This window comes from Arachis hypogaea, chromosome 3 (assembly GCF_003086295.3).
Source record: "Arachis hypogaea cultivar Tifrunner chromosome 3, arahy.Tifrunner.gnm2.J5K5, whole genome shotgun sequence".
Classification (NCBI taxonomy): domain Eukaryota; kingdom Viridiplantae; phylum Streptophyta; class Magnoliopsida; order Fabales; family Fabaceae; genus Arachis; species Arachis hypogaea.
In genome coordinates this window covers 40,344,811-40,372,028 of record NC_092038.1, presented here as the reverse complement: position 1 = coordinate 40,372,028, position 27,218 = coordinate 40,344,811, and the positions used below count along the sequence as shown (strand labels likewise).

At 39.5% G+C, this 27,218-nt stretch overlaps 1 non-coding gene across 1 annotated transcript; it reads right to left on the bottom strand.

Moving 5' to 3' along the window:
* Window positions 1–5,338: 5,338 nt before the first annotated feature.
* Window positions 5,339–5,442, bottom strand: LOC112793680 (small nucleolar RNA R71). Its single transcript, XR_003198382.1, has one exon. It is a non-coding gene; the product is annotated as a small nucleolar RNA R71 (small nucleolar RNA).
* Between the last annotated feature and the right edge of the window lie 21,776 nt (window positions 5,443–27,218).

Below are 27,218 nucleotides of genomic sequence, written 5' to 3'. Positions count from 1 at the left end.
TTGAATGACTGTGACGAGCTTCATACTCGCGATTGTTGGGCGTGATGACAAATGCAAAAGAATCAAGGGATTCTATTCCAACATGATCGAGAACCGACAGATGATTAGCCGTGCCGTGACAGAGCATTTGGACCTTTTTCACTGAGAGGATGAGATGTAGCCATTGACAACGGTGATGCCCTACATACAGCTTGCAATGGAAAGGAATAAGAAGGATTGAAGGAAGGCAGTAGGAAAGCAGAGATCCAACAGGGACAAGCATCTCCATATACTTATCTGAAATTCCCACCATTGAATTATATGAGTAACTCTATCTTTATTTTCTGCTTTATTTATTATTCGAAAACTCCATAACATTTACTATCCGCCTAACTGAGATTTATAAGATGACCATAGCTTGCTTCATACCAACAATCTCCGTGGGATCGACCCTTACTCACGTAAGGTATTACTTGGACGACCCTGTGCACTTGCTGGTTAGTTGTGCGGAGTTGTGACTAAGTGTGATTCAGGTTTGAGAGCGCTACCAGGTTTTTGGTGCCATTGTTGATGATCACAATTTTGTGCACCAAGTTTCTGGCGCCGTTGCCGGGGATTGTTTGAATCACAATTATGTGCAACAACAGTACCAAGTTTTTCTGATCCGGCAACAACACCGAGTTTTTGGCGCCATTGCCGGGGATTGTTTGAGTTTGGACAACTGACGGTTCATCTTGTTGCTCGGATTAGGTAATTTTCTCTTTTATTTTCCTTTCAAAATGTTTTCAAAAATATTTTTCAAAATTCTCCCTCTATTTTCGAAAAATCCTTTAGAGTTTTTAAGAATGAATTCTAGAGTTTCAAAATGGTATGCTGAAGCTTGGCTGGCCATCAAGCTTTAGACTAACCTGGTATGATTCCTGGAATTTTGATTGAGGATTTTGAATTCATTACTTCCTTTTTCCTATATGTTTTCAAAAAAAAAAATAAAATAAAATCCAAAAAAAAAATAATAAAATTATAAAAATAAAAAATATTTCTGTGTTTCTTGTTTGAGTCTTGTGTCATGTTTTAAGTTTTGTGTCAATTGCATATTCATTTGGTTCTTGCATTCATAGTGTTCTTCATGATCTTTAAGTTGTTCTTGGTAAGTCTTCTTGTTTGATCTTGATGTTTTCTTGTTTTGTGTCTTTTATTGTTTTTCATGTGCATCTTTGCATTCATATTGTCTAAGCATTAAAGATTTCTAAGTTTGGTGTCTTGCATGTTTTCTTTGCATAAAAAATTTTTCAAAAATATGTTCTTGATGTTCATCATGATCTTCAAAGTGTTCTTGGTATTCATCTTGACATTCATAGTGTTCTTGCATGCATCATTGGTTTTGATCCAAAATTTTCATATTTTGGGTCATATTTGTGTTTTTCTCTCTCATCATTAAAAAATTTCAAAAATAAAAAAAAATATCTTTTCCTTTTTTATCTCAAAATTTTGAAAATTTGGGTTGACTTAGTCAAAAAATTTTTAAAATTAGTTAGTTCTTATAAGTCAAGTCAAATTTTCAAATTTTAAAAATCTTATCTTTTTAAAACTTTTTCAAAATTCAAATCTTTTTCATTTTTCTTTCATGATTTTCGAAAATTTCACAAATTATTTTCAAAATCTTTTCTTAATTTTATTTCAAAATTTTCGAAACTTAACTAACAAGTAATGTGATTGGTTCAAAAATTTGAAGTTTGTTACTTTCTTGTTAAGAAAGGTTCAATCTTTAAATTCTAGAATCTTATTTTTTAGTTTCTTTTAAGTTAAGCAATTAATTTTAATTTTAAAAAATTAAATCTTTTCTAACCATATCCTTTTAATCATATCTTTTTATTTTATCTTTTATATCAAATCTTTTTTTTTCAAAATTTTATCTTTTTTTCAAAAATTTGATTTTAAAATATCTTTTCTAACTTCTTATCTTCTTATCTTCTTATCTTTTCAAATTTAATTTTCAAATCTTTTTCAACTAACTATTTGACTTTTTGTTTGTTTCTTATCTTTTTCAAAACCACCTAACAACTTTTCTCTCTCTAATTTTTGAAAATACCTCCCTCTTTTTCAAAAATTATTTTTTTAATTAATTAATTATTTTAAATTTTAATTTTAATTTTATTTCTTATCTTAATTTTCGAAAATCAGTAACTCCTTTTCAAAATTATTTTCGAAAACTTTTGTCTCTCATCTTATTCTATTTATTTATTCATTCACTAACACTTCTCTTCATCTCAAATCACTGCCCCTATCCTCACCTTTGTGTTTGGATTCTCCTTTCTTTATTCCCTTTCGTCTTCTACTAACAATAAGGAACCTCTTTACTGTGACATAGAGGATTCCTGATGCCAGGGCATCTTGGCTAGTTTTACTAGCCATTTTTTTGTATGCTTTAGGTTGGTTTCATGCATTTTCTTAGGAAATAAGCAAGTATTTGGTTGAAAATGCAATCATACCATGATTCAAGCAAACATTGTGAAATTTGAATGATTTCATGAGAATTATGCATAAATTGAATGATAAATTGGATGATGCATGATCCCATGATTAAGAGCAAGACTTTGATGCACTTTGTTTGATTGATTTCAGGCCAAAAGAAGAAGAGAAGAGCCACGTTAGTGGCTACGTTAGTTACACTAACGTGGAAGGAAGGAAAGCCCCAACGTTAGTGAGAAAAGTTAGTGGCATTAACTTTGAAGAATGGCCAACGTTAGTGGAAAAAGTGAGTGCCACTAATGTTTGCGAAGGTGCAAAAAGACCCACGTTAACAGCGACGTTAAGTAAGTTAACGTGGTAGTTAACGTGGAAGAAAAGGGAGATGCCAACGTTAGTGGAAAAAGTGAGTGCCACTAACGTTGGCGAGGCAAAAAAGACCCACGTTAACGGCCACGTTAACTAAGTTAACGTGGAAGTTAACGTAGACAAAAGTCCCACCTGGCAGCCTGACCATGCCTTCTTCAAACACGCATAACTTGAGCCACAAAGCTCCAATGAGGTGATTCCAGTGGCATTGGAAAGTAGGATTCTAGAGCTTTCCAAGCATATATAGCACTACATGGTTGACACTAAATTTGAGGTAGAAAACCTGCCCCGAAAGTGCAAAGATGAACATGGTATTAACCTGTAGTAAGGCCAATTGACCTCTTCACCTTCCAAGAAGTGTAACTCGAGTTGTAGAGCTCCAAATGATGCGCTTTCAAAGGCGTTGGAAAGCAGACATCTAGAGCCTTCCAAAAATATATAATAGTATGGGGTGGACATTGATTTTGAGCTCCAGAACCTGGAAATATTAAGCCCCTGGTCGCTAGCATTATCGGGACTCACGTTTTCCATTAATGCTAGCGACTATGCCAGCGACCATGTCCACTTCAAAGGAGTATAACTTGAGTTATAGAAATCTAATTGAGGTGATTCCAGTTGCGTTAGAAAGCTGACATTCAGAGCTTTCCAAAGATATATAATAGTCTATAGTGGGCATGAAATTGGAGCACAAACAAGAGGCATCTTTTAAGCCTCAAAAACACCAACTGGGCAGCAAGTGCAACGTTAGCCACAATAACTTTATCACTAACGCCATACATTAGCGTTAGTGTGGCTAACAGCAGCATTAACGCAAGTTCCCCTGGGCCTCAATTTGATCACTTCTCTTTCAAAGACCACCCAACCTCAAGGAAGCAAGCCCACAAGTGTCAACCAATCAAGGCCACAAGAAGCATCTAGAATAGGAATTTTCATTTAATTGTAATTTGCTTTTAATTTCATTTTGTAATTTAGGAGAGCCTATATAAAGGCCTTAGTTTTTACATTGAGGGACATTCTGGAATTGGGGGATTGAAGAGGGGTCTTTGGACTCCCTCCCCTCACACACTTTTCCTTCTCTTTCTTTTCTTTGTACTTTTCATTTATGAATTTTGAAGTTGTCATTTTAGTTTTAATCTTCATCTTTACTTTTCTGCACTTTCTTTCTTTTCTATTTTGGTAGAGCAATGATCAACTAACTCTTTTCATTGGGTTAGAGAGCTCTATTGTAATACAATGGATCAATATTAGTTTTCATTCTTCTTCTTCTATCTTTTCTCTTTATTTTACTAGAGAGCTTTCGATCTTCATCCAATTGGGTAGTTATCTTGGAAAAGAAGCTATTCATACTTGGATCTCTTCTGAACCTTGGAAGAGGAATGAAAAGATCATGTTAGAAATGCTTTCTCATGCTGGACCAAATTGGGTTTGGATGGATATGTGACTATAATCCTACCAACACTTGATTTGGGAATGCATGTGGTATAATCAGTGACCATACTTCATCTCTTCTCATGAGCAATTGACCAAGGAATTGGCTATTGATCAAGATTTGAGAGATTGAATTCCAAGGAATTGGGATCCAATCACTTAAGATTGCCAAGGAGATCAATGAATGCATTGATTGAGGAAGAAGATGAGAATGAACTTGATCTGGAGAATTGCAATATCTCTTAATCCCAATGTTCATTTTATTTTTAGTTCTTACATTTACTTTTCTTGCCATTTTACTTCTCTGCACTTTATTGCTTTCTTTACTTTTATGCCATTTACATTTCCTTGTTTCTTATCACTCCAATATGATTCGTCTAACTAGGATAATCAATTAACCATTGATTGCTTAATCCGTTAATCTCTGTGGGATTCGACCTCACTCTTTTGTGAGTTATTACTTGACGACAATTCGGTATACTTGCCGAAGGGAGATTTGTTGAGAGACAAGTTTTTCGCGCATCAATTCCTCTTCTTTTTCTGTTCTCTTCTCTTTCATATGAGCAGGAACAAGGAAAAAGGCATTCTTGTTGAAGCTGATCCAGAACCTGAAAGGACTCTGAAGAGGAAGCTAAGAGAAGCTAAATTACAACAATCTAGAGACAACCTTGCTGAAATTTTCGAACAAGAAAAGGAGATGGCAGCCGAACCCAACAACAATAATGCAAGGAGGATGCTTAGTGATTATACTGCACCTACTTCCAAGTTTGATGGAGGAAGCATCTCAATTCCTGCCATTGGAGCAAACAATTTTGAGCTAAAACCTCAATTAGTTGCTCTAATGCAACAGAACTGCAAGTTTTATGGACTTCCATCAGAAGATTCCTACCAGTTCTTAACTGAGTTCTTGCATATCTGTGAGATTGTTAAGACTAATGGAGTAGATCCTGAAGTCTACAAGCTCATGCTTTTCCCTGTTGCTGTAAGAGACAGAGCTAGAGCATGGTTAGACTCTCAACCTAAAGATAGCCTGGACTCCTGGGATAAGCTGGTCACAGCCTTCTTGGCTAAATTCTTTCCTCCTCAAAAGCTAAGCAAGCTTAGAGTGGATGTTCAGACCTTCAAACAAAAAGATGGTGAATCCTTCTATGAAGCTTGGGAAAGATACAAGCAGATGACCAAAAGATGTCCTTCTGACATGTTTTCAGAATGGACCATGATAGATATATTCTATTATGGTCTATCTGAGTTCTCTAAGATGTCACTGGACCATACTATAGGTGGATCCATTCACCTAAAGAAAACGCCTGCAGAGGCTCAAGAACTTATTAACATGGTTGCAAATAACCAGTTCATGTACACTTCTGAGAGGAATTCCGTGAATAATGGGTCGCCTCAAAGGAAGGGCGTTCTTGAAATTGATGCTCTGAATGCCATATTGGCTCAGAACAAAATGTTGACTTAGCAAGTCAACATGATTTCTCAAAGTCTGAATGGATGGCAAAATGCATCCAACAGTACTAAAGAGGCATCTTCTGAAGAAGAAGCTTATGATCCTGAGAACCCTGCAATGACAGAGGTAAATTACATGGGTGAACCTTATGGAAACACCTATAATTCATCATGGAGAAATCATCCAAATTTCTCATGGAAGGATCAACAAAAGCCTCAACAAGGCTTTAATAATAGTGGAAGAAATAGGCTTAGCAATATCAAGCCTTATCCATCATCTTCTCAACAACAGACAGAGAATTATGAACAGAGTACCTCTAACTTAGCAAATTTAGTCTCTGATCTATCTAAGGCCACTTTAAATTTCATGAGTGAAACAAGGTCCTTCATCAGAAATCTGGAGGCACAAGTGGGCCAGCTGAGTAAGAAAATCACTGAAACTCCTCCTAGTATTCTCCCAAGCAATACTGAAGAGAATCCAAAAAGAGAGTGCAAGGCCATTGATATAATCAACATGGCCGAACCTAGAGAGGAAGGAGAGGACGTGAATCCCAATGAGGAATACCTCATGGGACGTCTCTCAAGCAAGAAGGAGTTCCCTATTGAGGACCCAAGGGAATCTGAGGCTCATATAGAGACCATAGAGATCCCATTAAACCTCCTTCTGCCATTCATGAGCTCTGAAGACTATTCTTCCTCTGAAGAGGATGAAGATGTAACTGGAGAGCAAGTTGCTCAATATCTAGGAGCTATCATGAAGCTGAATGCCAAGCTATTTGGTAATGAGACTTGGGAAGGTGAACCTCCTTTGCTCATCAGTAAACTAGATACATGGGTTCAGCAAACCTTACCTCAAAAGAGACAAGATCCTGGCAAATTCTTAATACCCTGTACCATAGGCACCATGACCTTTGAAAAGACTATGTGTGACCTGGGGTCAAGCATAAATCTTATGCCACTCTCTTTAATGGAGAAGCTGGGGATCATTGAGGTATAGCCTGCCATATTTTCATTGCAAATGGCAGACAAGTCAGTAAGACAAGCTTATGGATTGGTAGAGGATGTGTTGGTAAAGGTTGAAGGCCTTTACATCCCTGCTGATTTCATAATCTTAGACACTAGGAAGGAAAAGGATGAATGCATCATCCTTGGAAGAATGGGGACTACCTTGTGTTTAAGACCCAAGGGTGTTCTTCTGTAATAATGGAGAGGAAGCATGAAAAGCTTCTCTCAGTACAGAGTCAAACAAAGCTCCCACAATCAAACTCTAAGTTTAGTGTTGAGAGGCCACAGCCAAACTCTAAGTTTGGTGTTGAATCCCCACATCCAAACTCTAAGTTTGGTGTTGGGAGTCTACAACATTGACCTGATCACCTGTGAGGCTCCATGAGAGCCCACTGTCAAGCTATTGACATTAAAGAAGCGCTTATTGGGAGGCAACCCAATTTTTATTTATCTAATTTTATTTTATTTTTATTATTCTTTTATGTTTTATTAGGTTCATGATCATGTGGAGTCACGAAAAAAATACTAAAATTAAAAACAGAATCAAAAACAGCAGAAGAAAAATCACACCCTGGAGGAAGGACTTACTAGCGTTCAAACGCCAGTGAGGAGCATCTGGCTGGCGTTCAACGCCTGTACAGAGCATGGATCTGGCGTTGAACGCCAGAAACAAGCAGCATCCTGGCGTTTGAATGCTAGGAATATACCCTGAGGAGAGCTGGCGCTGAATGCCAAAAACAAGCATGGAACTGGCGTTCAACGCCAGAAACATGCTGCAGTTGGGCGTTGAACGCCCAACATAAGCATCACTTCGGTGTTTAAATGCCAGAATTGTATGCAAAGGTGTTTTACATGCCTAAGTGGTGCAGGGATGTAAATCCTTGACACCTCAAGATCTGTGGACCCTACAGGATCATCTTAGGATATGTGGACCCCACAGGATCCCCACCTACCTCAACTCACCCTCTCTCCTCTTCTTCACATTCATCCTCTCTTCCCCATAAACACTCTTCCCCAAAAACCCTTCACCAATCACCTCAATCTCTCTTCCCAATTACCCACCTTCACCACTCACATCCATCCACCCTTCCCCATAAACCTCACCAACCTTGAAAATTCAAAATCACTTTCCCACCCAACCCACCCAATATGGCCGAACCTTAACCCCTCTCCCTCCACTATAAATACCCCTCCATTCTTCTTCATTTTCACACAACACATCCCTCTCTTCTCCACCTTGGCCGAAACACCACCTTCTCTCCTTCTCGAGGGCGAGCAATATTTTAAGTTTGGTGTGGTAAAAGCATAGCTTTTTGTTTTTTCATAACCATTAATGGCACCTAAGGCCGGAGAAACCTCTAGAAAAGGGAAAAGGAAGACAAAAGCTTCCACCTCCGAGTCATGGGAGATGGAGAGATTCATCTCCAAAGCCCATCAAGACCACTTCTATGATGTTGTGGCTAAGAAGAAGGTGATCCCTGAGGTCCCTTTCAAGCTCAAGAAAAATGAGTTTCCAGAGATCCGACATGAGATCCAAAGAAGAAGTTGGGAAGTTCTGACCAACCACATTCAATAAGTCGGAATCTTGATGGTTCAAGAGTTCTATGCCAATGCATGAATCACTAGGAACCATGATCAAAGTATGAACCGGAATCCAAAGAACTATCTTACAATGGTTCGGGGGAAATACTTAGATTTTAGTCCGAAAAATGTGAGGTTGGCATTCAACTTGCCCATGATACAAGGAGATGCACACCCCTACACAAGAAGGGTCAACTTTGATCAAAGGTTGGACCAAGTCCTTATGGATGTATGTGTTGAAGGAGCTCAATGGAAAAGAGACTCCAAAGGCAAGCCGGTTCAATTAAGAAGACTGGACCTCAAGCCTGTGGCTAGAGGATGGTTGGAGTTCATCCAACGCCATCATCCCCACTAGCAACCGATCTGAAGTTATTGTGGATCAGGCCATCATGATTCATAGCATCATGAATGGAGAGGAAGTAGAAGTTCATGAAGTCATCTCCCTTGAATTCTGCAAAATAGCCGAAAATCCCTCTACCTTGGCAAGGCTAGCTTTTCCTCATCTTATTTGCCATCTATGTTACTCAGCTGGAGTCATCATAGAAGGAGACATCCCCATTGAGGAGGACAAGCCCATCACTAAGAAAATGATGGAGCAAACAAGAGAGCCCACTCATGGAACCCAAGAGACGCATGAGGAAGCTCATCACCAAGAAATCTCGGAGATGCCTCAAGGGATGCACTTTCCTCCCAACAACTATTGGGAACAACTCAACACTTCTCTAGAAGACTTGAGTTACAATATGGATCAATTAAGGGTGGAACATTAAGAGCACTCCATCATTCTCCATGAAATTAGAGAAGATCAAAGAGCAATGAGGGAGGAGCAACAAAGGCAAGGAAGAGACATAGAAGAGCTCAAGGACATCATTGGTTCTTCAAGAAGAAAGCGCCACCATCACTAAGGTGGACTCATTCCTTGTTCTTATTTTTTTCTATTTTTCGGTTTTTATGCTTTATGTGTGTTTATGTTTTGTGTCTCTACTTCATGATCATTAATATGTAGTAACTATGTCTTAAGGCTATGAATAATTCCATAAATCCTTCACCTCTCTTAATTGAAAAATGTTTATAATTCAAAAGAACAAGAAGTACATAAATTTCGAAATTATCCTTGAATTTAGTTTAATTATATTGATGTGGTGACAATACTTTTTGTTTTTTGAATGAATGCTTGAACAGTGCATAATTTTGATATTGTTGTTTATGAATATTAAAATTGTTGGCTCTTGAAAGAATGATGAATATTAAAATTGTTGGCTCTTGAAATTGATTCTTGAAGTAAGAAAAAGCAGTGAAAAAGCAAAATCTTGTGAAAAAAAATTTAGAAAAAAAAGAAAAATCCAATAGCCCTTAAAACCAAAAGGCAAGGGTAAAAAGGATCCAAGGCTTTGAGCATCAATGGATAGGAGGGCCGAAGGAAATAAAATCCAGGCCTAAGCGGCTAAATCAATCTGTCCTTAACCATGTGCTTGTGGCATGCAGGTCCAAGTGAAAAGCTTGAGACTGAGTGGTTAAAGTCATGATCCAAAGCAAAAAGAGTGTGCTTAAGAACTCTGGACACCTCTAACTGGGGACTTTAGCAAAGCTAAGTCACAATCGGAAAAGGTTCACCCAGCTATGTGTCTGTGGCATTTATGTATCTGGTGGTAATACTGGAAAACAAAGTGCTTAGGGCCACGGCGAAGACTCATAAAAGTAGCTGTGTTCAAGAATCAACAAACTTAACTAGGAGAATCAATAACACTATCTGAAATTCTAAGTTCCTATAGATTCCAATCATTCTAAACTTCAAAGGAGAAAGTGATATGCCAAAACTGTTCAGAAGCAAAAAGCTACAAGTCCCGCTCATCTAATTAGAATTAATATTCATTGATATTTTGGAATTTATAGTATATTATCTTCTTTTTATCCTAATTGATTTTCAGTTGCTTGGGGACAAGCAACAATTTAATTTTGGTGTTGTGATGAGCGGATAATTTATACGCTTTTTGGCATTATTTTTAGATAGTTTTTAGTGTAATCTAGCTACTTTTAGGGATGTTTTCATTAGTTTTATGCTAAATTTACATTTTTGGACTTTGCTATGATTTTGTGTGTTTTTTTGTGATTTCAGGCAATTTCTGGCTGAAATTGAGGGACCTGAGCAAAACTCTGATAAGGAGGCTGACAAAGGACTGCTGATGCTGTTGGAATCTGACCTCCCTACACTCGAAATAGATTTCCTAGAGCTACAGAACTCCAAATGGCGTGCTCTTAACGGCGTTGGAAAGTAGACATCTAGAGCTTTCTAGCAATATGTAATAGTCCATACTTTTATTCGTGATTAGACAATGTAAACTGGCACTCAACACCAGTTCCATGCTACATTCTGGAGTCAAACGTTAGAAACACGTCACGAACCAGAGTTGAACGCCAAAAACACGTTACAACTTGGCGTTCAACTCCAAAAGAAGCCTCAGCTCGTGTAAAGTTCAAGCTCAGCCCAAGCACACACCAAGTGGGCCTCGGAAGTGGATTTCTGCACTTAGACTTATTTCTGTAAACCCTAGTAGCTAGTTTAGTATAAATAGAACTTTTAACTATTGTACTAGGTGTCTAGTCCTTTGACCATTCGGTCTTTTGATTTCGTTTGGGGGGCTGGCCATTTGGCCATGCCTGAACCTTCATCACTTATGTATTTTTAACGGTGGAGTTTCTACACACCATAGATTAAGGGTGTGGACCTCTGCTGTACCTCAAGTTTTAATGCAATTACTACTATTTTCTATGCAATTCAGCTATTCCTGTTCTAAGATATTCGTTGCACTTCAACATGATGAATGTGATGATCCGTGACACTCATCATCATTTTCACCTATGAACGCGTGACTGACAACCACTTCCGTGCTACTTTAGACCGGGCGCATATCTCTTGGATTCCTTAATCAGAATCTTCGTGGTATAAGCTAGATTGATGGCGGCATTCATGAGAATCTGGAAAGTCTAAACCTTGTCTGTGGTATTCCAAGTAGGATTCAGGGATTGAATGACTGTGACGAGCTTCATACTCGCGATTGTTGGGCGTGATGACAAATGCAAAAGAATCAAGGGATTCTATTCCAACATGATCGAGAACCGACAGATGATTAGCCGTGCCGTGACAGAGCCTTTGGACCTTTTTCACTGAGAGGATGGGATGTAGCCATTGACAACGGTGATGCCCTACATACAGCTTGCCATGGAAAGGAATAAGAAGGATTGAAGGAAGGCAGTAGGAAAGCAGAGATCCAACAGGGACAAGCATCTCCATACACTTATCTGAAATTCCCACCATTGAATTATATGAGTAACTCTATCTTTATTTTATGCTTTATTTATTATTCAAAAAACTCCATAATATTTACTATCCGCTTAATTGAGATTTACAAGATGACCATAGCTTGCTTCATACCAACAATCTCCGTGGGATCGACACTTACTCACGTAAGGTATTACTTGGACGACCCAGTGCACTTGCTGGTTAGTTGTGCGGAGTTATGACTAAGTGTGATTCACGTTTGAGAGCGCTACCAAGTTTTTAGTGCCATTGTTGATGATCACAATTTTGTGCACCAGAGCTCTACTGTGTTTCCATGGATTAATGCAATTACTACTGTTTTCTATTTAATCACATTTGTTTCTATTCTAAGATACTCACTCGTATTTTAACATGGAGAATGTGATGATCCGTAACACTCATCATCATTCCCCAACTTATGAACGCGTGCCTGACAACCACTTCCGTTCTACATGAGCTCAACGTAGTCATTGGGCGCAGCTTGAGTGTGTATCTCTTGGATTTCTAATCCACGAGTTTGACCTACATCTCCTGACAACAGAGCACTCAAACTCGTGAGATCTGAACCTTCGTGGTAGAGGCTAGAACCAATTGGCAGCATTCCTGAGATCTGAAAAGCCTAAACTTTGTCTGTGGTATTCTGATAGGATCTGGGATGGGATGATTGTGACGAGCTTCAAACTCACGAATGTTGGGTGCAGTGACAGTGTGCAAAAGGATAAATGTATCCTATTCCGACACAAGTGAGAACCGACAGATGATTAGCCCTGCGGAAAACTGTAAAGGACATGTTTTCACTGAGAGGACGGATGGTAGCCATTGACAATGGTGATCCACCAACATACAGCCTACCATGGAAGGGACATACGTTTTTGGAAGAAGAAGATAGTAGGAAGGCAGAAATTCAGAAGACAGAGCAACTTCGAAACTTTAACCTGCTCTCTATTATTGAATAACAAGTACCATTCTTTTCATACTCTTTTACTTTTCACAAACAAAATCCTTTTTATTATTAATCTCCTAACTAAGAGTTACAAGATAACCATAGCTTGCTTCAAGCCGGAAATCTCCGTGGGATCGACCCTTACTCACGTAAGGTACTACTTGGACGACCCAGTGCACTTGCTGGTTAGTTGTGCAGAGTTACAAAAGTGTGATTGCGATTTCGTGCACCAGTGATCTCTCGCCTTCCGATGCGTCACTCTGATTATCGTCATTAAGAATTTGAAAACTTTCCTTAAACCAAATACTGATTTTGTAATATTTTTCAAAACCTTTAAAACAATTTCAATCTAAATGAGTTCATTGTTAAAACCTTATCAAAAGAGTCGAAAACCTTGTATGTGTAAACCAATCACTTTGAAACATGATTTTTTCCCCCTAAACTAATTAGAATCCTTAAATAAAAAACCTTTCGATTTGAATCCCTTTTGATAAATCAAATTCGCAAACCAAAATCACAAGTTAACAAAATCTTAGGACTCACTTTCCCTTTTTAAATCATATCATTTGACCAAAAGTTCCAGTCCTAGTTTTCAAAACCAAATCGATCAAATCAGAGTTCCAAACCAAGTTTAAAAATCAACCCAAGCTTTAAAACTTTTTTTAACACGAACAACGATAGTCTATACTATGAAGATAAGTTGAGATTTGATCATCGGCTCCATAATTACCTCAACCTTGTTGTTGTGATCGACCCGCCTCATGTGTCCCTCGTCGTGGGCAATCTCTAACCAAATGTCTCGGTGTGCCACACTTGTAATATAGTTTCTTACCCCACTAACATGGCCTATTCAGATGGTAGCTCCCACACTCCTGACATTTCATATCAGGGGAGTAAGCTCTTAACCACTTCCCTTCACCATATCTCTTAAAGTTCTGTCCCCTTGGCCCAAGGTGATCGTCGCATTCCCGACTAGTGTTTCCTCCATGAGTGTCCCTTGACGAGGCTACCGTCATTGTGTATTCCTCAACCACTCTTGCCTTGTTCACTAGATCGGAGAAAATCTGAATCTCCATAGGAGCCACAGTAGTCATGATGTCATCCTTCAAGCCCCTTTGATACTGGACACACTTCCAACTTTCAGTGGTCTCCGAGGCACCCTGACACGCCCTAGAAAACCTACAGAGTTCCTCAAATTGGTTGGTGTAGTCTGCCACAGATAAAGAACCTTGCTTCAGCTGCAAAAGTTCCATCTTCTTCGCTTTCCTTGCAAAGTACTTCTTGTAGAAGGCCGTCCGGAATACATCCCAGGGAATATCAGAGTTCTGAAGTTAGAGCAAGTAGCATTCTGCCTGCCACCAATGCTGGGCCTCTTCCATAAGCTGATAAACAACAAGCTCTACGTATTAGTTGTTCGAGACATGCTGTGCTTGCAATGCGCGCTCCATAGCTTGGAACCAGTTATCAGCTTCCGTAGGGTTGGTCGATCCTCTGAAACTTGGCAGATGAACCTTGAGAAATATTGCCAAGGTCATCGAAGAACCTCCCATTCTATCGCCGTTCCCTTCAGAATTGTCATTTGCATCTTCTTCACCGTCTCCATTTCTATTTCCCGCCGGTTGACCTAACCTCTTCACAGCTTGCAAAGTCGCAGCAGCGGTAGCCCCAAGGTGTTCGCAAGATTAGCCATGGCCGCCAAATTCGGCATGGTTGTTGGCCGGTTGTTCACTCCTACTCTCTCGTGAACGTGTACTACCTCGTCCATGAGTGGCCATTAGGGTTCCTGTCTACACCAAACAATTGATATCAAGGTGATAAGTCTCAATATCAAAAGCCTAGTGCTTCCATTCTCTATTGTCCGAATTCTGATCTTGATGTTCTACATGACCATAGGGTGATACTCCAATGACCACAAAGGGGAGTCCTGACCATCTTGACTTGAGCTTCCCAAGGAATAGCTTGAGCCTAGAATTGAAGAGCAAAACCTTCTAGCCAAACTCGTAAACTCTGGAAGCTATCTTCCTATCATGCCACTTCTTTGCCCTTTCCTTGTTAACTTTGGCATTCTTATAGGCAACATTCTAGAATTTGTCCAGTTCATTTAGTTGGATCAATCTTTTCTCTCCTGCAGCCTTAGCGTCAAAGTTCAGAAGCCTTGTTGTCCAGTATCCTCTGTGCTCCAACTTCACTGGCAAATGACAGGCCTTACTATAGACTAACTGATAAGGTGACATTCCAATAGGGGTCTTGAAGACTGTTCGGTACACCCAGAGAGCATCATAAAGTCTCCTTGTCCAGTCCTTCATTGAGGTGCTCACTGTCTTCTATAAGATCCTCTTGAGTTCCCTATTCGAGACCTCATCTTGTTCACTTGTTTATGGGTGATAGGGGTTGCCACCTACTAACTCCTACCTTTGTAGAAGTGAGTCTAGCTGCTTATTGTAGAAGTGGTTGCCTCTGATAATCCCATATTTTATGATATATTTTGTGCTTAATCTAAGTGATTTCTTCAATCCTTCACCCACTTATTCATATTAATTGTATGGTTTTACTTTCCCTTCCTTATTATGTGATGTATGTGAAAAACATGTTTCCTATGCTTTAAAATTAATTATTTTAATTACCTTTATTTCCATTCAATGCCGTGATTAGTGTGCTGAGTAGTTTCAGATCTTCTAAGGCAGAATGACTTAAAGGATGGAAAAGGAAACGTACAAAAATGGAAGGAAAGTGCAAAACGGAGTTTTGAAGAAATTGGCATCCACGCGATCGCATGGACGATGCGATCGCGTGCCAAGAGCGAAGAAGCAGCGACGCGGCCGCATGGCTGACGCGACCGCGTGACTTGAGCGAATCGCATACGACGTGGACGCATAACCGACGCAACCGCGTGAGAAGAAGAACTCCAGATGACGCGACCGAGTGACCCACGTGGACGCGTGACAGAGGCCACACACTAGAAATTGCAGAAAATGCTCATAGCAGATTCTGAAGCCTTTTTGGCCCAAATCCAAGTCCAGAAGTCATAGACCAGAGGTTATGAAGTGGAGGAATACATCCATTCAGGGAGTCGGAGAATTTTTAGTCACTTTCCATGATTTAGGTTTAGTTTTGAGAGAGGTTCTCTCCTCTCTCTCTTTAGGATTTAGGATTTAGGACTTCTCTTAGTTTTAGGAGTAACTCTCGATCCCACGTTCAATATTCCTTTTACTATTTAATTTCTCTTCTATTTTTGTTTACTCTGAAGCTTTTATTGTGTTTGATTGATGTTGCCCAATTGGCTGTTGATATTGTCCATGTTAGAATTGACATTTTTATTTAATGATATTTGAGGTATTTCAGTTTATGATTGTTCCTTTTTATTATCCCCAATTTGAAGACAATTTTTATTACAGCAGATTTAACTTCTTTTCCTTTTGGTCTTGGTTGAGAAATCAGTAAGTCATGAGTTATCTTAGCTTAACATAATTGATAATTGTTATCTTTGCTAATTAGACTGAACTTCAATAATCCCAACCTTTTCTTAGGAAATAAATAGGATTCGAAGGTCGACTAATTTATCCATTGACTTATCTTTGCTTTAGCAAAGGTTAACTAAGTGGAATTAAGATTCAACTTTCATTATTATTGCTAAGAATAACAAAGTCTGGACTTCCAATTTCTCCTACCTTGCCAAAGGGTTTGCTTTGCAGTATTTATTTATTTTAATTGTCATTTAAATTATTTGCCATATTTATTCCTTATTTCCAAAAACCCCAATTTTACCTTTGTCATAGCCAATAATAAGAACATACCTCCCTGCAATTCCTTGAGAAGACGACCCGAGGTTTAAATACTCGGTTATCAATTTTAAAAGGGGTTTGTTACTTGTGACAACTAAAACATTTGTACGAAGGGATTTCTGTTGGTTTAGAATCTATATCTACAACGCGACTATTTTTATAAAATTCTTCACTAGCAAAAATCCCAATGTCAGCCTCCATCACTGATCAGTGTCATTGGGACACCAAACCTGCTGAAAATATACATCTGCAGGAAGTTCAACACGATTCGGGGGTGAACCTCATGGCCTTATAGTTCGCAATGTCCACAAACCATGGCACCTTTTGGATCACAAAAAGGTACTCATTTGGGAAGGTCTCAGTCACAGCAGAAGTAGGAGGTGGCGTTCCCTCCTTAGGCTCAATCCGTGGCAGATGATCAGCCACTTAATTTTCTGATCCTTTTCTATCTTTGATTTCAATGTCGAACTCCTAAAGAAGTAGTACCCACCTGATCAATCTTGGTTTAGAATCCTGCTTGGTTAGAAGGTACTTAAGAGCAGTATGATCAGTATAAATAATAACCTTGGAACCAATTACATAGGATCTAAACTTATCAATTGCATAAATAACCGCCAATAGTTCCTTCTCTATCGTGGTGTAATTCTTTTGAGCATCATTCAGAACACGACTGGCATAATAAATGACGTGCATAAGCTTGTCTTGTCTTTGTCCCAAGACCGCTTCTATGGCATAATCATTGGCATCACACATTAGTTCGAATGGCAAATCCCAATTGGGTGCGGCAATGATGGGTGCAAAGACAAGATTTGCTTTTAAAGTTTCAAAAGCATGCAGGCATTCTTTTTAAAAAATAAAAGGGGTGTTAGTAGCTAAAAGATTGCACAGAGGTTTTGCAATTTTAGAAAAGTCCTTTATAAATCTGCTGTAGAATCTTGCATGTACTAAGAAGCTTCTGATTGCCTTAACATTAGTAGGTGGTGGTAATTTTTTAATTACTTCCACCTTAGTTTGATTAACCTCTATTCACTTGTTTGAAATCCGATGACCAAGAACAATCCCATCAGTTATCATAAAATGACATTTCTCTCAGTTTAAAACCAGATTCGTTTCTTGGCATCGTTTCAGGACTAGGGCTAGATGCTTAAAGCATGAGTCAAAGGAATCACCAAAAATAGAGAAGTCGTCCATGAATACCTCAATGAACTTTTCAACCATATCTAAAAAAATAGAAAGCATACACCTTTGAAAAGTTGCAGGGGCATTACAAGACCAAACGACATCCTCCTATTGGCGAATACTCCGTAAGGGCATGTGAATGCCATCTTTTCTTGGTCCCGAGGGTCCACTGCAATCTGATTATAGCCGGAGTATCCATCTAGAAAGCAATAGAACACATGGCCATCTAATCTCTCAAGCATTCAATCTATGAAAGGTAGAGAGATGTGATCCTTCATTGTGGCATTATTGAGCCTCTTGTAGTAGATACACATGCGCCATCCTGTGACAGTTCTTCCTGGGATTAACTCATTCCTCTCATTGTGAATCACTGTCATTCCTCCATTCTTGGACACCACTTGCACTGGGCTTACCCATGGACTATCTGAGATAGGATATAAGGTTCCAGCCTTCCAAATCTTTGTAACTTCCTTCTGGACCACCTCTTTCATAGTTGGATTCAGCCGCCTCTGCAGTTGCACAACTAGTTTAGCATCATCTTCGAGTAGAATCTTGTGCATGCACTTGGTTGGATTGATCCTATTTAAGTTACTTATAGTCCATCCGAGAGATGTTTTATGTCTCTTGAGCACTTGAATCAGCACCTCTTCTTCCTACTGCCTTAGGAAAGAGCTTATAATCACTGGATAAGTGTTCTTGTCGCCAAGGAATGCATACTTTAAGGATGGGGGTAGAGGCTTTAGCTCGAGCTTAGGAGGTCCTTCCTCAACAATAAGCGTGCTTAGCGTCTCCCTCTGAGGTGTTGGCTTATCCAACTCAGGCAGTGTGTCTTTAAGGATGGTGTCCAAATCTTCTTCAACCTTTCCAGTTCAAATACTTCTTCAACCAGAGGTTCTATGGTGTCTATCCTCATGCATTCTTCAGGGTGATATGGGTGTTGCATAGCCTCGATTGGGTTTAGTACAATCTCATATTTATTGACCCTTAGTGTTACTTCCCCTTTCTGGACATCTATGAGAGTTCTTCATGTGGCTAAGAAGACTCTTCTCAGAATGATGGATGCATTCTTGTCCTCCTCCAAATCCAGTATCACGAAGTCTACAGGGAAGGTAACGGTCCCACTCTCACAAGTAGGTCTACCACTACTCCTAATGGGAATTTGACTTAGCAGTCAGTAAGTTGGAGGTGAATGCAGGTAGGTTTTACTTCTTCAATTTAGAGTTTCTTCATCAATGATAGTGGCATTAGGTTGATGCTTGCTCCAAGGTCACATAAGACTTTGCAGGTGTTTCCAATGGTGCAGGGGATTACAGAGCTCCCAGGGTCTTGCAGTTTCTTAAGGAGTTTCTTCCTTGGTGAGTATAACTATTTATGCCTCTCTCCAATCCCTTTTGTTACTCAATATTTCCTTTATGAACTTGGCATATGAAGGAATTTATTCAAGAGCATCTACAAAGGGGATTTTGATCTTAAACTTCGTAAAACCTTCTAAAAACTTGCAGAATTGCTTATCCTTTTCTGCCTTCTAGAGTTTCTGAGGATATGGTAACTTTGCCTTGTATTTTGGGCTTTGGGTAGTGCAGGATGAGTGTCCAGAGTAACTGGGAAGGTATTATCAGGGTGTCTGGAAGGAGCATTTATTGAATCTTCACTTAGGTGTCTTGCCCCCTTCTTTGGGCGTTTAGCATCCATTATGCTCCCTCTTGGGCGCTCAGTGCCCTTGGTGGTTTCCTGGGTTATTGCAATTTCACTCTCTGGTGTCTCTTTTTCATCCTGTGCTTCATTGTTCTGAGGTTGATTATTCAACATTTTGCCACTCCTCAACTGAATAGCTTGGCATTCCTCCTTCATATGCTCAAATATTCGCATTTCCATGTTCTTGAGGGAGGCTTCAGTTTTCTGCATAAAGCTTTGTTGGCTTTCTATGAATTCCTGTATGCTTTGTAACTGCTATGTCAGAAGGTTTAGCTATTAAGCTAATGCTTTATTCTGGGCTAGAATTGTGTTTTTAGTAGATTCCCCCTTCGCTTCCCTTTTTGCTAAGGTCCTCTCAGATGAGTATAAATAATGGTTGTTAGCAACCATCTCAATAAGCTCATTGGCATCCTCAATTGTCTCTTTCATGTGTAAGGAGTCACCTGCAGAATTATCCAGAGACCTCTTGGCTATGTCGGAGAGTCCAAGCATAGAAGATGTCCAGCTTGACCCAATCTGAGAACATCTCAATGGGGCATCTTCTGAGAATCAGCTTGTACCTCTCCCAAGCATCATAAAGGGACTCACTCTCTTCCTGCTTAAAGGTCTGAATATCTATCCTTAGCTTAGTCAACCTCCTCAGGGAAAAATACTTATTCAGGAACTTATTGACCACTTTACTCCAGGTGTTCAAGCTCTCCTTGGGTTGAGTGTCCAACCAGCCCTTTGCTTGATCTCTTCCAGCGAATGGAAAGAGCATCAACTTGTAGACTTCAAGATCTACTCTATTAGTCCTTATAGTATCACAAATCCGTAATAAGTTAGAGATGAATTTATTGGGGTCTTCCTGTGGGAGTCCATGAAACTGGTAGGTTTGTTGCACTAGAATAATCAACTGTGGGTTGAGCTCAAAATTATCTGCTCTAATGGGGGTATACTAATGCTTCTTCTATAGAAATCAGGAGTGGGAGCTGTGTAGGAGCCCAAGGTACTTCTGAGTTGTGTGCTCCCATTCGGATCCACAATGAACTCTTCCTGTCCCTGCAGTCACAAACAAGAGACAAGAAAAAGTGGAGTCTCTATGTCAAAGTATAGAGAATTTCCTATGAGATATCCAATAAAATAAGTAATAAAATGAATTAAAACAAGCTATTAAACAAAAAAAATTGAAAATAAGAATGAGAAACTAAATTAAAATTTTCGAAAAAAGTTAAAAAAGGAAAAACATTAAAAGACACCAAACTTAAAATCTGCAAGTAACTGAAAATAAAATAAATAAAATAGAATTCAAAATAAGAGGGAAAGATAAATAAGATAAAAATAAAAAATTTAAAAGAAAAACAAAAACGAAAATAAAAAATTAAAAGAAAAAGTGAATGAACAAGGCTAAGAAAAATACCTAATCTAAGCAACAAGACAACCGATAGTTGTTAATCACAAACAATCCCTGACAACAGCACTAAAAACTTGGTGTGGAAAATCGAATTTTCCACTACTTAACCGGCAAGTGCACCGGGTCATCCAAGTAATACCTCAGGTGAGTGAGTGTCAATCCTACGAGGATTGTCAGAGTGAACAATCAATGGTTATCCTATTGGACTTAGTCAGGGAAACAGTAAAAAGAGTTGTTGTTGAAAACGCATAAAACAAGACAATAAAGAAAGCAATAAGAATTGGTGTGAAAACAATATGAGAAAATAGTTAAGGTATCGGAGATGTTTATCTTTTCTAGATTACTTCTTACTAACTATTTTAACAATGAATGATTCATTCTATGGCAAACCACTAGTGATTAAACCTTAATCTCTTAGTAGTTTAATCTCCCCTAACCTTTGTCAACCGCCACTCTCGTGGTCACTTAACTCAGATCAGAGGGTGAAGTTCAGAAATCCAGTTTCTACCACAACGTCCCTAATCACCCCAATCCCGGTTGAATAGATGTTGCTTATCCCCATCAGGTTGTGTGACTAGCCGTCTTGGAGGAGTGTTTTCAAGCTGTAGTTCAAGCGAAATAACTCTCTCAAGAATCATAAGAACTCATGTAGAAAAAGGTTATACTCTCGTTCCACCCAGTTCATAAGATTAAGAACAAAAATAACACCTTAGAATTGAATAAAACATATATTAAAATAGAAGAATAATAATCTTATTCCATAGAAATAAACAGAGCCCCTAACCTTAACCAAGAGGTTTAGTTGCTCATAACTTACAGAAAAAATAGGGTTCTAAAAAAAGTGCGGAGGGAAGAAGATAATGTTCGAACCCTTTGCTACGGTTAATCTTTTCCTTTTTATAATAACCAAATTTCTATGGGAAATAAAAATAAAACAAGAGAATAATAAATACTAAACCTAAAAAATATTGTTTGTAATTAAAAATTACCAAAAGAAAATAAAATAAAACTAAGAAGTACTAAATCCACTTGAATGCCCAATTGAGTGTGATTCGGGCTGCTGCTAGTGTTTTACTTCAGAAATGGGTGTTAAACGCCAGAGAGGGGGAGTAACGTTGCTGGCGCTGCTCCCCTGCTGGCGTGAAACACCGAGTGGGCGTTCAACGCCCAGGAAGGTGCTAGCAGCATTTCCTTCTCTTGCTCTAGGCTCCTCCAAATTGCTCCAAATTTCACCTAAAACCATAAAAACACAAGAAAACTCAAAGTAGCATCCAAAGGTAATTTTTGCACTAAAATCAATTAAAAGTGAATAAAATCTAACTCAAAACAATATAAAAATAACTAGAAAAAGGGTATAAGATGCTCATGCATCAATTACCAAACCCATAGTATGAAAGTTCAGAATCAAAGGAATAGTGGCCTTCATTGAGTATGAGTGTCTTCATACTATTTGCATTCAATGTGGTCTTATAGGCCATACCAAATAGAATTGTCAAGAGGCAAGGGATGAACAGCCAGTTACAAGAAAATAACCGAAAGGTAGTCATGGCTAAAACATGGCAGAAGTGGGCCGACGGAATACAAAAGAGATGTACGGAGAGTGGATGACTATGCAAATACCTCGAAGAGGCAGAAAGTCATTCTAGAAAAAGATTTGGACACTGATAATGGACAAAAAAGGATGGTTTTAAGTTCTCTGTCTTAGAGGGTAATGAATCTGAGTAGCTTATCATTGGGACAGAAGGAGACAATCCAAGGGCTAAAAATCAAGGAGAGATTAAGCGCATGGAAAAAGAACCAAAAGAATTTTCCACAGAGAGTCAATTGAGGAGGGAACATGTGAAAATAGTGGTGGTATATAAAAATGATTACAATTTTCGGGAGATTATTAGTAGGGTGCCAAAGACATCTCCTTTTGTGTGCATGGGTATAAGGATGGAAGGAATAAAATCAGTAGAGACAAACCACTAAATAAAAAATCACATGGAAATCCAATCATTCTTATGGGGTCTACGTCTAGAAGCAATGTGCAGCCTCATGAGGAAAATAGAAAAATGCATGAAAATGATCTAGTAATTGGGTCGTAGGATATTGAACAGCCCAAATCTCCTGATATTGCTATGCAAGAAGTGGATTTAGTGATCTAAAGCCTAAATCACAAGGACACTAAGGAAAAAGATATAGTTTGAGTCTATTATTATTATTATTATTATTATTATTATTATTGTTGTCGTCGTCGTCGTCGTCGTCGTCGTCGTCGTCGTCGTCGTCGTCGTCGTCGTCGTCGTCGTCGTCGTCGTCGTCGTCGTCGTCGTCGTCGTCGTCGTCGTCGTCGTCGTCGTCGTCGTCATCATCATTATTATTATTATTATTATTATTATTATTATTATTATTATTATTATTATTATTATTATTATTATTATTCTGAGAGTTACTTGAAATGTTGATGTGGGCCTGAACGTGAGGTCCAGGTCCTTCGGGTGGCAGCGTTCGACCTTTTTAGTGCCGAGGTGCCGCTTGTCCGAGTTCCTCGTGAGGAGGTTGGGGGTGGTACCTACAAGAGACTCTGATGCTTAAGTTAGCAAGGGCTTTAAGCAGGTTTTTAGTAGATTAGAATGTGAGTTATACCTGGGGCTCTTTATCTTGGGAGTTTGTTGAGATTTACCTTCTAGATGTGGTAGAGGTTTTAGGGATCAGTTCATCTGCTTTGAGCAAGCAGCGCTTTTGCCCTAGAGAGTCGGTGTCCGACCTCTTGGAAGAGGTCGGGCTTCTCTTGAGGTCCACCTTTATTGGTGGGCCTTTTAGTGTTATTAGGCCTGGCTTTCATTTGTTGGGTCAGGGTATGAACAGTGCCCCTGCTTGAGTCTGTTCCTTTCATGGGTCGGGCTCAAGTATTCCATGGCTTCCGTTATGAAAGTCAGGTTTTGATCTTGTCGGTAACACCCAACTTTTTTTGAATTTTTGATCGTTGGGAGCTTTTGATGCTGAGTGGACGTTTGTGCGGTCGTTACTCCTTAAAATCCGCATGATTTTTAATGAGTTCTGGGCTTTTTGGAGCCGTTTGGGATTCATTGTTTCTTGTAAAGAGACTTCCTTTGCTCCTTATGTGCTCATTTCTCCACTTTCTGAAAGAACAACTTTGTTTTCATTTTCGCAAAGAGTTTCTTGTGTTTGTGCGGTTTGTTCGCTTCTATTTTGCTTCCAAGATTTTCTCTTTCTTGGATTTCTACAACCTTTCAGTTTATGTCGTGTCGGAAAGAGGAGTTGTTCAGGGTTTCCCTTCTTCGCGATCTTCTTCCAGGTTGGTTCCATCTCGTCCTCCCCATGGATTCTCCTTGGATTTTCCTTTTTAGCTTGTGCAAGATTACTTGTTGTTGGGTTTGTATTTTCTTATTATGTGAAGTACTTGATAAGTAGGAACTGTTTGTGACAATTTTTAAAAGACTTTTCTTCTTTTTTGTAAGCATCTTCGCTTGTATCTGTTGTTGCTGCTATTTTTGTGTGCATGTACTGCCCCCTAATGGTGCATCATTTCACGTTATTTTGTGTCAAAGGAGGGCGCCATTTTGATGATGTAAGAAAGTTTTTGAAAAGAATGGATTTTCTTTGATTTGGTATCTTTTACCCGACTTTTTTTGAGATAAATTCTGACTTATTTTGGTGACAGTCTTCCTTTATTCTCATTTGTGTAAAGTTTATGTCTTGCAAAGTTATCTTGAACATGTCTACTAAGGTTCCCCCAGCTCTTTGGGTCTGGGTAGATAGTACCGTTTTGATGTGTGTACCGGTGACCGACAAAGAGTATTATGACACGTTTCGTAGATACCCTAGTATTTGTGAGAATAGGGAGGATGAGAGAAGCTATGTCTTAGAGCCACCTGATCCCAAGGAAAGAGTCCGTTTTCCCCTATAGTGGAGTCCGAACAACCTTTCTTTTATGTCTATAATTGTTTCTTTACCAAGCTTGGTGTCCAACTTCCTTTTTAACGACTTTAAAGTGGAGGTCCTTTGATCTTCTAACCTTGCCCTTTCTCAGCTGCACCTAAATTTCTGGGTTTTCATGAAAATTTTCCAGCTCCTATGTTAGGAGTTGGACGTCCAGCCCACCCTAAATGCTTTCTTTTATCTCGTTGCAATCAAACCATATAGCTCAACCAAGAAATCGGGATGGATTTCCTTCCGAGCTGTTTAGGGACGGAAGGCCTTTTCCATTTTTGATGACTCTTTTCAAGATTTTAAGAATCACTTTTTTTAAGATAAAAGGGGTTGTGGATATCCAACCTTTCTTTCTTTGTGAGAATTAGGAACCCTTATTTCCCTTGTACTGGGAGGACACCCTTAATATTATTAAATGGGATTTGTCTGACTTGGATGATCTGGAGAGGGGAGTCATAGATTTTATTTTGGATACTTGGGGTCAAGATCCTCATTTGGACACAAAGAGGTATTTGGGAGATCCTAGCCTTCTGAAGTCAGACCTTGGTAGTTCTTTCTTCCCTTGCTGGTTGAATTTCCTTTTGCTTTTTAAGTATTGATTCTGACTTTGTTTCGTGTTGCTTTTCAGAAAGCATGGCTCCCAAGTCGGCAATGAAGTATCTACGGAATACAAAAAAGACCCTTGTTGCCAAGAACCTTCAACAGCAAAAGGATGTTGGAGTTGGGTCCCAAGAAGTTGGGGCGGGATCCTCTGTTCGATCTTCTCCAAGGAAGAAGCCGGGATCAGGCCCTGCTGTCCCGAAGGTCATCATCCCCACTCCTCTATCCTGACCTGTGTCTTTCGAGCTTTTCCCTGAGTCCCCGTCATCTTCTGAGCTTCCCTTTAAGAAGCAGAAAGTGGATGATGAGGTGAGTATTTACTCGAGCCGCTTTGGTGTCTTGACCTGGGGCAAGAGGAACGTGCTCCCCTATCATCATCTTTGCACAGATGATGTTGCCATCAAGAACCACTTGCAGTTCTTAGCCCGGGGGGCCTTCGGACTGTTGGAGTTTGTGCAACTCTTGCTAAGGAGTTAAGGGGCTCTCCAATTCAAGCAACAACCAGTGCCCTGGTAGCTACTCGGGTGGATGTGGAGAGACTTAGTGAGCCGAAGAAGGATCTAGAGAAGGAGCGGGATGTTTTGAGGTTGGACCTGGAAAGAGCTCAGGATAGGGCCACGAGGTCGGAGGCTGCAGCTGCTCTGGCTGAAGAGAAGGCTAAGAAATACCAGGAGAGCTATACTCGTGTCTTTAGCGAGAGACTGGCACTGGAGGAGGAAGTGAAGGAGCTGAAGATGGAGCTTGAGGAATCTTGAGAACTGGTTGCTTTAGGGATGGATAAAATGTTCAACAATTTGGAGTCTCAGGTCAAGGTGTTGGCACCTGATCTTGACCTTTCTCTCTTCAGTGTGAACGACGTTGTAGTGGACGGGAATATAGTCCCTGTGCCTGACTCTGAAGATGAGGACGAGGCTCATGTGAACACTAAGACCTTGGGACCTCAGGTCGGACAAACCTCTATCTCGGTTAATCCCCCTAAAGAAGTGGTGGTGGAATCTTCCATTCATGCTGCTGAGGTCGTTTCAGCCATTCCTGTATCAGTGCTCCCCGCTTCTTCGATTGAGGGTAAAGATGTTGCTATTGGCAAGCCTCTTGACCCTCATATGGGTGAGAAGCCGTAAGGTTTTATATGTTGTTAGTGTTTACTTGATGACCCGACCTGTGGGTTGGTGACACAATTTCTTTTGTAATGGTGGTATAACACTTTACTTTTATTTGCCTTTATTTGCAACTTTTTTTAAGTAATGCTCATCCTTTAGTTCAATCTATTGAGTACTTTTCTAAGCCTTTATAGTAGGGTATGATCCGTTATAGCTTTTGGGTCTTTTGGTATTTAATTTCCTTAAGTATGACCGACTTCGAGTAATCGGTCTTTCACTAAGTTATTTTTACAAACTCGTTTTTAATCTGACCTGTTTTGAGATCGTTTTGTACGAGTTGTTTGTATAACTTCTTACATTAACTTGTACCTCGTCGCTTTATCTTGCCGACTACTTTAGGTCGGTTAATAATTTTTGCGGTTTGTCGAGCTTAAGTTAATGAGTTTAAAATAGGAAACTTAAAAAAGAATAGACTAGGAATCTTTTATTAATGTTTAAGAAATTCCCTTACAGAGCTACTTACTAAAGGCTTGGGTGCCCCTAGTCCTTGTACTGGTGCCTCATTAAAAAACCCTTTCTTTTATGGGAAAAAGAGTGCACCTATGTACAAGGCTTCTAGCTGTAGTATCTCTTTAGGTTGCAAACGTGCCAAGACCTCAGGAGCTCCCGTCCTTGGAGGTCGGACACCTTGTAAGAACCTTTGCTTAGGACCTCTATCATCTTATAGGTTCCTTTCCAGTTGGCAGCTAGCTTCTCTTCATTTGACTTCTGTATTCCAATGTCATTCCGAATCAGGATGAGGTTGTTCGTGGTGAAGCTTCTTTTGAGCACCTTTTTATCATACCTTAGGGCCATCCTTTGCTCTAGGGCTTCCTCCTTGATCCAATCTCTTTCTTGGACTTTAGGTAGTGAGGTCGAGCTCTTTTCTCTGAACCTGGGTGTTAGCTCTTTCGTCATAAAATAGAACTCTAGGTGATTCTTTGGCTATTTC